A 9,946-nucleotide genomic window follows, 5' to 3' on the forward strand; every position below is an offset into this window, starting at 1 on the left:
TCGTTAGGTCGAGCTGCTTAAGGATTATGATTGTGCCATCAAGTACCACCCTGGCAAGGCCAATGTAGTGGCCAACGCCCTTAGCAGAAAAGAAACAGATAAACCCAGACGAGTGCGAGCATTGCAACTCACGATTCATGCCAACTTACCTGACCAGATTCGCGAGGCGCAACACGAAGCTTTGAAATATGATAATCTTCCATCGGAACTCATGCGGGGCATGAACAAGCAACTTGAAACCAGATCGGACGGGGTCCGATATTTTGAGAACCAGATTTGGGTTCCACGGTTCGGAGAGTTGAGAACTCTGGTAATGGACGAGGCACACAAGTCCCGATATTCTATCCACCCTGGCTCAGATAAAATGTACCATGACTTAAAGGCACTTTACTGGTGGCCGAACATGAAACCCGACATTGCCACCTACGTGAGCAAATGCTTGACTTGTGCCAGAGTCAAAATAGAATACCAGAAACCATCTGGTCTACTGCAACAACCGGAAATCCCAATGTGGAAATGGGAACACATCTCAATGGATTTTATTACGGGTTTACCTAAGACACCGACGGGATACGATACCTTCTGGGTGATCGTTCGGTTGACTAAGTCTGCACACTTCTTAGCGATTAAGGAATCGGACAAAATGGAAAGACTGACTCGTGTTTACATGAAAGAAGTAGTGTCTAGACACGGAGTGCCTGTCTCAATCATTTCTGATCGAGATTCTCGTTTCACTTCGCACTTTTGGAAGTCGCTGCAAAGCGCACTAGGAACACGTCTTGATATGAGCACAGCCTACCATCCTCAGACGGATGGGCAAAGTGAACGAACTATTCAGACCCTGGAAGATATGTTGCGTGCATGCGTGTTGGATTTTGGAAAAAGTTGGGAACCTCACTTACCTTTGGTAGAGTTTTCATATAATAACAGCTAACACGCAAGTGTTAAAGCAGCGCCGTTTGAAGCGCTGTACGGACGGAAGTGTCGATCACCACTCTGCTGGGCAGAGGTGGGTGACAGCCAAATCACTTGTCAGAACTGTTACTCGAAACTTCGGAAAAGATTGTACAAATCCGAAATCGCATGGCAGCAGCACGAGATCGCCAAAAGAGTTACGCCGACAAGCGCCAAAAACCTCTCAAATTTCAAGTGAATGACCAAGTGTTACTTAAAGTCTCACCTTGGAAAGGTGTGGTTCGCTTTGGTAAGCGAAACAAACTCAACCCACGATATGTTGGTCCCTACCGGATAACTGAGCGCATTGGTCCGGTGGCGTACCGACTGGACCTACCAACGGAACTCAGCAGCGTACAAAATGTATTCCACGTGTCCAATTTGAAGAAATGCCTATCTGATGAAACCCAAGTAGTCCATTTGGAGGAACTGCAAGTTGATGAACAGTTACGTTTCATTGAGGAACCAGTCGAGGTTTTGGATTGGGAAACCAAAACGCTCAAGCACAGCAAAATTCCAATCGTTAAGGTTCGTTGGAACTCGAGACGTGGACCGGAGTTCACGTGGGAACGCGAGGATCAAATGATGAAAAAGTATCCTCACCTTTTTGAAGGGCTGACAAAACACAGAAAACCGCGAAACCCGGCAAACCGTCAGACATCACCGGAGGTATGAATTAAATTTCGGGACGAAATTTCTTTCTACTAGGGGATGATATGACAAACTGAAATTTTTTCTTACTTTTTCAGACACTCATCACGACTTGACTCAAATTTTCGGGACGAAAATTCTTTAACATGGGAATGATGTGACAATCGTCAATTTCAGGTTAACTCTGTTAACTCAACTCCGTCAATTCAAACTTAAGATCACTGAATCTATAACGCATACCTCATTACATTTAAACTAGGGTTTAAATGACGCTTAACACTTACTACATGTGTAGTCTTTCGGAAATTGCACCGAAACGCAAACGAGTTGACGCAAACAATTGGTGAATAAATGAAAAACGTCAAAACAGTAATTATGTGATAATTATGTGTTAGACTTATGTGTTGTGTGATAACATCGTTATAAACACTAACTCAAGATGTAAACAAGTTAGTTTAAGCTAGATAAGTAATACATAGAAGTGAAGTGGCCAAAGTGTAACATAGTATTATTATAAATAATAATAATAATAATAAACCCTAACTTGTTATTTCTCTCCCTGCACAAACCGATCAGCCCCCCCCCCCCTGGCTCCTTGGTTGCCGTCGACATACACACATACATACAACAAATTTCAAGCTTTTGATTCAAGATTAAGGTGCTAGGAAGGTATAATCAACTATCCTATGCATCCTTTATACTTAATCTTGACTTTTATTGGGTTAATTACAAACCCTAGATGCCGATTTTTATATGTTAGTGTGTTCATATGATTTTGTGTGATTTGATGATGTATTGATGATGATTTGATAACTAGAATTGATATTGTTACATGTTAATTGTTGTGTCTTTGATTTGAGTTCAAACAAAAACCCTAACCATGTATGTAATGTGTAATTGATGTGCATGGATAGTGATTATGGAGTCTAGAGTGTTATATGAATACATGATGGTCCATAGATAGTTAATATGTTGAGTTTGGATGCAAACAGTTTCTGGACAGATTGTGTTATTGATGGTTATGTGACTGTAACGAAGTGTAATGTGAAAATTGGTTGAGATTATTGATACTACTGTAAACTAGTTTGAGTCTAGTTTCTAAAGAATATAAATTTGCAATTTTTGGACGTGGAAAAGATAACTTTTATGATTTTACAAAAACGTTGTGCAAAGCTAGCTGTTAGACCTGCTGTTAGGTTGTTTTGTAAATGTTATATCTCGTGAACTACGAGACCAATTGGGTTGGTTCCACTTCTGGAAGTTGACTCATTGAGTTAGGAACCTAACCCAAGTGGTCTTTTATTTATTGGATTTTTCGTTTAACGGGAATTTCAAATAACATTCTGTGGCGCATGAATTTGACTGTTTTGAGTTTGCTGTAATGATTTGATGATTGTGAGAAACCTATGTGGAATAAAAATATAATAAAATATGTTCTAGAAACCTAAGACATATATGCTTTTGTGATGATTTTTGGTAAATTAATTGTGATGCTGTGATCAGTGAGATAGTACAATCTTTCAAGTAGAATTTCTGTCTCGGGGAAACTAGCTGCTGAGTTTTGTGAAAATGCATGAAACATGATACTTGCTATATAATTGTTATGTTTTGACCAAATTGCCCTTGCGGGGAATAATTGCTAATTGATTGTCATGATTTGAACAAATTGCCCTCATGGGAATAATGGCTAGTTAATTGTTATGTGTTGACCAAATTGCCCTTACGGGGAGTAACTGCTAGTGATGTACTTTATGAATACATGACACGTAAAATTGTTTACACATGTAACGTATCACAAATACATTTGTTAAAGTCACACACAATTCACAAACGAAACACGAAACTTGTTATGTGCATAGGTATTATGTGCCGGGTCTAGAGACTCGATAATATTCCGACACTTAGAAAAATCTCTTTATTGTTTTAGAACGCTAGAGAGAGTTTTTCTGTGACGCGCATCTTGGTGAATTATTTTGGGAATACTTCGCAAACAGTGAGTTTCACTTTCCCCTTTTAAACTTTTTAAATGCTTTTCACTTGGGGGAGATAACATACTCCGAAAACGCATTTAAGATTTTGTTAATATAGATTATATATCACTTGTAAAGACTAAGTGGCAAACGCAATAACTAAAGTCCTTCATAACATCGAACCGGTTAATATTTGGATAATAGCGAGTCACTGTTGAGTAGTACTACTGGGTTTGACAAACCCCACCCAACGCTAAACTCGACTGGAGGTCGAGTGGGTGTAATCTTGGCTAAACACATACCATGGTATGGATGACCTGGTGGCAAGGCAAATGATAAACAGTCAGCTTCGGTGTCGAACACTTAGTGATACTTGTTTTATAGGCTAGCTACCTATAGATATATAATTGACATAACAATATCTGGGAACGCAAAACGCTGTAACGCAAAACGCTTAACGCAAAACGCTGAACGCAAACGCTAAACACTTTATTTTATATAAACTTGTGAACTCACCAACCTTGTGTTGACACTTTTAGTATGTTATTCTCAGGTAGCCAAGGCGGGCGCGCGGTTTAGGAACATGCATTGCTTGAAACACTTTTAATTATGCAAACTTATTTTTAACTGTTATCATTGGGTTTTAAGTCGTCCTGCGTGACGCAACATTGGTTTCTATGTTTTTTATGCTTCCGCATTTAGTTACTCGTAAACGTTTTCATGGTTTTGAAACTTTGTTTTATGGTTTGATTATAACTAATGATTCCGATCCTGTTAGTTCACACCCTCTGACAGTAAAACTCCGTTAGTGGATTTTGAGGGTGTGACAGTTCTAAGGTATCCACATCGATCGAAACATATTTTGTCTCGAAAGCAACCGAGAAAGACTCGGTTCTATAGCATCGTAGAATGGTCACATACATGTCAGAAAGATGAATTATTTAATGGCAAATGACTTAGTTGAGGGTGTCTCGTTAAAGAATTTAAGTTATCCGATCACTGCGTTGCATGCAAAAAGGGCAAGCAGAAGAAGAAGACACATCCCTCTAAGTTATTGAATTCCATTGATACTCCTCTTGAACGACTTCATATGGATTTGTTTGGTCCTGTGAATCGTGCGAGTATTTCTGGGGATTGGTAATGTCTTGTAGTGACTGATGATTATTCAAGATACTCTTGGGTGTTATTTATGAGTTCGAAGGATCAAACACCGGTTTTGATACAAAACCTTATTACTAAGATCGAATCACTGTATAAACAAAAGGTGAGGAGAATCCGAAGTGATAATGGTACTGAATTCAAAAACACTATATTGGATTTCTTTTGTATTCAAAAGGGAATTCACCGAGAATATAGTGCACCTTATGTACGTCAACAAAACGGAGTTGCTGAACGGAAAAATAAAACTCTGATTGAAGCTGCACACACAATGCTCGCTGATTCTAAGATTCCTGTCCAATTCTGGAATGAGGCAGTGAATACAACTTGTTATATGCTTAATTGAGTTCTAACTGTGAAACGACTCAAGAAGACAAGCTACGAGCTCTTAAATAATAGAAAACCTAATTTAAAGTACCTGGAACCATTTGAGTGTCGTGTACAATGTTGAAGAAGGATTCAAGTAAATTTGAAGAAAAAACTATCGAAGGGTATTTCTTGGGATATGCATCTCCAAAGAAAAGGGTTTTTAATTTCACATCTGGTTGTGTTGAAGAATGGTACCATGTGGACTGTCAAAAGTACACAACTCCTCCTCAAGGGAAAGGTCCAGATTGGATGTTTGACTACGATAGTTTATTTAATTCATTTACTCCTTCGACTGAACACATCGATGAAGATCTGGTTCGAGCATACTTTGAAGATCATTTGACCATTCCAAGATTTTCAAGTTCTAATGATGTTGAAGCTCAACCAGATGCTCCAACTGAAGAACCTCAAGTTGTTTCTCCAGTTGCTATTGGTAATGTTTCTACTTCTTCTGATGATGATCAAGCTGAAGATCATGTTATTGACCTTGACAGTGATAATGTTTCATCTTCCGAGTTAGGTGAACATTACACTAACTTATTTGATAATGTTTTTGTTCCTAAGAATCCCACTCTTCGAGTTCATGGATATCATCCACTGGAAAACATCATTGGAGAACTTGATGTGGGCGTTCGTACACGTCATCAAGTTGCTTCGTCAAGTGATAATAACATATTGTGTGCTTACACTAACTTACATTCTTCGAGAATTGTGAATCTTGCTAAATACTCTTGCTTTCTATCTCAAGTTGAGCCAACGACAGCTCATAAGGCACTTGAAGATCCTTCTTGGGTAGAAGTTATGCAAGAAGAATTACAGCAATTTGCACGTTTGGGTGTTTGGGACTTAATAGATAAACCTGCTAGAGTCAAGAAAGCCATTCCGACTAAGTGGGTATTTTAAGTGTACGAAAGACGATCGAGGGGTGATTGTCAGAAACAAAGCACGTCTAGTGGTGCAAGGTTTTCATCAGCAAGAGGATATTGATTACACAGAGGTATATGCTCCACTTGCAAGATTAGAGTCGATTCGAATCTTCCTGGCATATGCAGCTTATAAGAATATCCAGGTCTATCAAATGGATGTTAACAGTGCTTTTCTCAATGGTGAATTATACGAGGAAGTGTTTGTTTTACAGCCTCCTGGTTTTGAAGATCCTGATTATCCGGACCGTGTTTACCGATTAAACAAGGCTCTGTATGGTCTACATCAAGCCCCGAGAGCTTGGTATGGCACGCTCGCCGACCATCTGACTGATAATGGCTTCAAACGAGGGACTGTCGACTGCACTTTATTTCATAAAACTGTTGGTGACGATCTTCTCCTAGTCCAGATTTATTTCGACGATATTATTTTTGGGTCTACAAACGACACATTGTGTAAGGAGTTCGAGAAGCCCATGCAAACAAAGTTCTAGATGAGCTCGATGGGAGAGACGAATTTCTTTTTAGGGTTGCAGGTTCACCAGTCTGCTCACGGAATTTTTATTCATGAAACTAAGTATGTGAACGACGTCTTGAGCCGATTCAAGATTTCTGCCGGAAAAATCCCTTCTACTCCTCTTCCAGTAGGGCACAATTTATCACCGGATGAATTGGAGGATTCCGTTGATCCTACCCTCTATCGTGCCATGATCGGTTCTTTAATGTATTTAATGGCTTCTCGCCCTGATATTATGTTTGTTGTTTGTCTTTGTGCTAGGTATCAAGCAAGTCCACGAGTGACTCACCTAGCTGCAGTCAAGAGAATTCTTCAGTATTTGAGGGGAAATCCGGACATCGGGTTGTGGTACCCCAAGGAAGATACTTTTAATCTTACTGCCTATTCAGACTCAGATTATGGAGGATGCAAGATCAACTTCAAATCAACGACTGCAGGATGTCAATTTTTAGGAAACCGGCTTGTTTCCTGGCAGTGTAAGAAGCAGACAACGGTCTCCACTTCAACCGCCGAAGCTGAGTATGTTGCAGCCTCGAGTTGCTGTTCCCAGATTTTGTGGATACAACAACATCTTCGCGACTACGGTTTGAAGTTTCTTACTACTCCTATTTTGATTGATAATTCTGCTGTAATTTCTATCACAAAGAATCCCGTACAACAATCGAAAACAAAACATATCAAAATTCGATATCACTTTATACAGGATTGCTTTGAGAAGAAGTAGATTGACCTTGAGAAAGTACATACTGACTTTCAGAAAGCCGATCTGTTTACTAAAGCTTTTGACTAAACACGTTTTAAATTTTTGCTTGATTTAAACGGATTGAAGACCCTCGCTGATATCTTTAAACAAGGATGACTATCTTTATATTCTGTCATTTTTTTCTTTTAAAATTTATTTTGGTTTTAGGGCTGAAAATCTAGAAAATACAAAAAGAGTGTGTTTTTCGTTTGTATAGATAAAATCCAAAAAACATTAAAAATTTTCAAAATTCAAAAATATTGTGATTTCTATTCTTTAATGTTTTTCTTTTAAATATTTAGAAAAACCAAAAACATTTTAAAATTTTGAAAAACCAAAAAGAATGTGATTTATGTTTGTACAGAAAAATCCGAAAAATCCAAAAAGATTGTGAAGTTTATTTTGTTTATAAGAAAATTGAAAAAGACAAAAATATTGTGTTTTTAAAGTTTGTATAGAGAAAAACCAAAAAGATTTTTGCAGGCGTTTTTAGATTATTTTCTCGCTGGAAATTATGTCGGTTATTTAAGTTTGTGAAGCATGCTTGCATGTCTTGGTCCTATTATTCACTTGTGAATTGATGTTTTGCCATTTATTTATAAACTTAAGTTAACTGGGGCGATTAAATTTATCTTTTCTTTATTTTATGCTCCTCAAAATTTTGAGTTTTTGAAGCAAAAAGAGAACATGATAGTACATTGATTATCTTGACCCCAAATCCAGCAAAAAGTAAGCTTAAAAGACTGTGTGCTTAATTGCATTGGTGCATTGGTAGGTCTTAAAACAACCCAGTAGAGTAAAGTATGTGATATAAACATAAAGAAACACCAAATTGAAAGAGGTGTTAGTCTCTAGCAAAAGTCTCGGTGAGGATGGCAGAAATGTAATAACCAGTCATACTCAAGCCTTATATTTGTTGATCACCCAAAAATAAAATAAAGCAAATAACAAGCGTTAGGATTCTGGACACTGTGAGTCTTTATGCGGCTTAATCATCTGGGTATTCATAAGCATGAATATTTCACTTGCTTTCAAGAAGCAAACCCAAAGTCATTAAACTTGATCACCGCTGTACTTCGTACAATTTAAATTACTGACTTGATCAAAATCCGTTGTTAGTCATACAATTGTTCCTCCCTTGCGTGCGTCTTAATACCAATAAGAAACGAACCCCAGGGGATACAATGTATGTAAGCCTACAGATGGACTCGTGCATACTCACTCACAGTAAAGGAAACTTGATGCATTGCTCAAAATTTCAAAATTGGTATCAAAAATTTTGATCAACAATATAATGGTTTAAGTCAAGTTGGGGTGATTTGGCAAAAATCAAATTAAGCTTGAACCGAGATTAAAGGCTGATAGTTTCTGATATTTTGTGCTTTAATTGAACAAATTAATCATATCACCAAAATACTTGAATGTGTGTTATTAGATTTATGTGGATAACAATACCAATGACCGACTTATCGCCAGTCATAATATCGCTGAAATATAAAACTGTGATGGAAGGGCAATTTGGTCAATATGATTCTCTGCTCAAACTAAACAAAAATACAAAAATATGTTATGTTATTGAAAAATTAATGAAAACACAAAAAGATTGTCTATTTTTTTATGATTCGGATATTCTTTTGTAAATACATTCTTTATTCTTTATTTTACATAATACCAAAAAGATTTTTTTTAAATATTATTTAAGTTATGTTTCGTAAAAATGAAACGCTTCTTAAGGTATTCGGTTGTCGGGATAAAAAGATTCTCGATAACCTAATTTATTTATTTTATTTTATTTAATTATTTAATTCATTTATTTATTTAAATTTAAATTTAAATAAAAGATTTTTTAATTAAAAGCTAATTCGTTATTTATGGGTAACGAACTAGGTGATTCTTTAGCGAACTAGCTTCTGGTTCGCTCACCTAATTCGCTTCCGCACTCTGTAACGAATCATCCCTTCGTTATACATATTTAACGAATCATGACACGAATCATGTCTTGATTCGCTACCTTTAATTTAACGAATCAAGTAGCGATTCGCCAAAATAAGGTAACGAATTGAGTTAGCGAATGGGCTAATTCGTTAACTTTAATTTAAACGAATAGTCTGATTCGTACAAGTGTTACCTTGAGTTGCGTGCAAGGTCTATAAAATACAAGAAACACGAATAGTCCTTACACTGTTCGCCTTCTTCCTTCACCTTAAAGAAACCTTGTTCAAATTTTCTCTGAAATCTCGACCTTCTCTTTTTGATATTTCAAGGATATATTTGAGTTTCTAAGGTATAGCCGATCATGGCGATCTAATTTTCGTCAAAAATGGCTAAGATTTGATAGTTAAATTACGAACTGTTAAGGGTTTAAGGGTTTCCGAGTTTTTAAACCTATTTATGTATAATTTATGTTAATAACTTGATGATTTAGATGTCATTGTGATCTGAATGTGATTTCGATACCCTTGGTGGACTCTAATCAACATTTGATTATTGTTTGCTGGGTTAATTATGTGTTCATGGTCTCGGTGTTTATGTTTAGTTAGTTTAACTTAGGTATTTAGAGATGTTGAGCCTCAATCTCATCGATCTTAGCTTATGAGCGTGATTCCGAGTACAACGAGATCATTATCTCGATGGTTCAACGATAGTTATGGCCTAATTGAAT

This window comes from Bidens hawaiensis, unplaced genomic scaffold (genome assembly GCF_021521415.1).
Source record: "Bidens hawaiensis isolate Kalapana, Puna unplaced genomic scaffold, B.hawaiensis_p1.1 tig00017476_1, whole genome shotgun sequence".
NCBI lineage: Eukaryota > Viridiplantae > Streptophyta > Magnoliopsida > Asterales > Asteraceae > Bidens > Bidens hawaiensis.